A 3,061-nucleotide genomic window follows, 5' to 3' on the forward strand; every position below is an offset into this window, starting at 1 on the left:
TAAAGTTAAACTTAGAATACAAAAATATATTTTTAATTACTTAGTTAATATCAATAAGGTTTTAATTAATATCGAACTTAATAGTTATACTATTACAGCCAGAAAATCCAAATAATATTAATTAAAAATTAAATTCGTAGGATACTTCTATTTAAAGAACAATTAACGACTTTCTCCTTTTAAAGTATCTAGAATCTTTTAATAAGAGGATTATAAATTTATTAAATAGAAGGATAAAGAATTCTAGTAACTAAGAGTTTTCTTAGGGATTATTAAGTATTACCGAATTTAAATTAAGGATTTTAGTACTATTATTCAACCTTTATACACCCTATTTAAGAAAAATAATAAATAGTAATAGATTGTGAGACGTTGACCCTGCCTTGGTCGGGACGACCAATAACGGGCAGGTAAGACTAATAACGGGCAGGCAAGGTCAGCAGACCAACGGACCCGGACAGGGCATAAATGCCAATAGGGAGTGAACTACAAAAGTTAGTTAGAATCTTGTAGAATCAATTAAATTATTTGTACAACGATAGGGCGTTTATTTTATAATAGTGCCTAGTTAATAGTTAATTTGAACCGTTATTATCCTATACTATACTACTCTTTGGATTTCTTAGAATCTATTTGTTTTATTGCGTTGATCGCGCTTCGTCCGACCTCTATACCTTGCGGGTTAAGCTGTATGTCGGCTCCCGAACCGCTGTTATTATTTAACTAATTAATTATTGTTATTTATTAATACTATGTCTAAAATGGATTTAGCCGACTTGGTAATTATTAGAGATTTATACTACGTATTAGATTTTATTTATTTGAACCTACGTTTCTAATAGGTCGGACGGTTAAATTAATTAAAATGCGAGGCTTTTAGCCGAATTATTGTAATTCTACCCCCACCCAATAAGAGCGCGTCCGTTACTTCGTTATTTATAATACGGGTAATACGTTAATTCTAATGAGCGTTCCTATTCTTATATTTAAATAATTGGATTTTTAACTACTATATTTCTAAATAATTTTTTGAAGTAGCGATTAAATTCGCTTTACCCTACTAATTAGTATTCCCTATAATTGAATAAGATAGTAATAAATATTAAAGTAATTAAGTAGTTATTGATTAACGACCGAATAGCGATGAATATTAAAGTAATTAATTAATTGTTAATTAACGATTGAGTATTATACTTCTCCCTACTATAATTGAATAAGATGAAAATTAATAATCCGATAACCTTAACGATAAAGAGGTTATTAATGAGGAACCGACTATTATTTATACCCGTAGTTAAAGTAATAAAATACCCTAAACTAATAAGGATTTATTATTTAACTATCGGTAAATCCTTTACGAAGAGACTAACCTCCTAGAGTTAATTATACCGGTAGGATTACCCTTATATTTGTATTTGAACGATTAACCGACCGAATAACTATTTATAAATATTGTTGAAGAAGATAAATAATTATATAGTACTATTAAAATGCTTATTTAAATTATATTATTTAATTTTGAGGATTGAAGTTTCTTTAATTTAATAGATGAATTATTTTCCTTGCTAAATATTGAGCTATTCCCTATTAATGATAATAGCCCGTAGGTTAAAGAGTTGGAAAATAATGCTGAAGATGATAATAGTAAGTATTATTTTTTTGAAGATGTATTATTATATAACGAAGAAATTAAAAACTTCGATACGGAAATGATTAATGTAAAGTAAGAGTATAATATAGTAATGAGCGAATTATTAATTTATTTAAATTAGTACGGATTGAATTTAATGTAACGTTTTTATATAGCCGAGGCCTCTATATTTGCCGGATTGGATATTTTTATACCCGACGCGTTATTTAATATAATAATTAACTTTATTAATTAAACTATTTAATATTTAATAAACATTAGATTTTAATAAACTTTCCTATTAATATAAGATTAATTATAATAAATTTAATTTAGGGTTATAATTATTCTTTCTTCTAACCCTAATTTAAATATTGATTGTACTACGCCGATATTGTTTAGTAATATTAATATAGTAATGTTAGATATTAGAAGGAACGATTTAATTAAATTACTAATTATAAATATAATTAACCTAAGTTTATTAATAATTGCCTATTAATTACGTCCAACTAATAATAAACGATTATTATTAAATTGAATAGTATTTTTAAAATTTCTTAGGAAGGTATTTAAATAGTAGAATCCCTAAGCGCTTTCTTTATTACATTAGAATGAACGGCGAAATACTTAATTTATAATACTTTTAAGGCCGTTAAAATAGTAGAAAAGGAAGGTGCCTACCTAGGTTGGACTGGCGGTTAACGCTTTTAAATCTATTGAAACCCTACTTTTAAATATCGACCTCCTTTATTCTTATACCCTTTAATATAAATTGTAAAGCCCGTTTGGCGTTATATTCGTATTCTTACCCCTAAAGTCCCCTTTACTAATTGAAACCTTATTTTTCCCTAATATTTTAGGATTACTACTTAGAGATTAATATATTATTGAATTACCCTTTAATTCCTAATCTTCTATTGAAAAGTAAAAGGTATTATATATATTATTTTATATACTCCGCGGCCTTTAAATGGCTATTTAACACCAATAATAATTAATTAAATAAGGTAATATGAGTTCGACCTAACTAAATACAGGTAGTAGTACTATTATTAATAATAATTAAAATAGTAATTAGTATAGTAATTATAGTGAAAATATTAATAATAATAATAATAATATTGGTGAAGGCGGCGAATTAGAGTTGTTGGACGTTAACGAAGAATTTTATTATATTACCCGTATTATTAAAACTATAGGTAAGATGAATAATAATAAATTTAAGGCTATGGTTAACTAATTCGCTAGTTTCTTTTAGTCTATTACGTTCGGTAGATAGAAGATTTTAATAATTAGTTATTTTTAGCCCAATATAAAGGAGAAAGATAATAATACCGGAGGCGATTATTTTTAGAAGAAGGATAAAATTTATATTATTTTATTATATTTTTTTATTAAGATTATCCGAAATAATGTTATCGATAATAA

The sequence above is a fragment of the Neurospora hispaniola genome (assembly GCF_033458365.1).
Source record: "Neurospora hispaniola strain FGSC 10403 chromosome Unknown B0T23scaffold_16, whole genome shotgun sequence".
Taxonomy (NCBI): Eukaryota; Fungi; Ascomycota; class Sordariomycetes; order Sordariales; family Sordariaceae; genus Neurospora; species Neurospora hispaniola.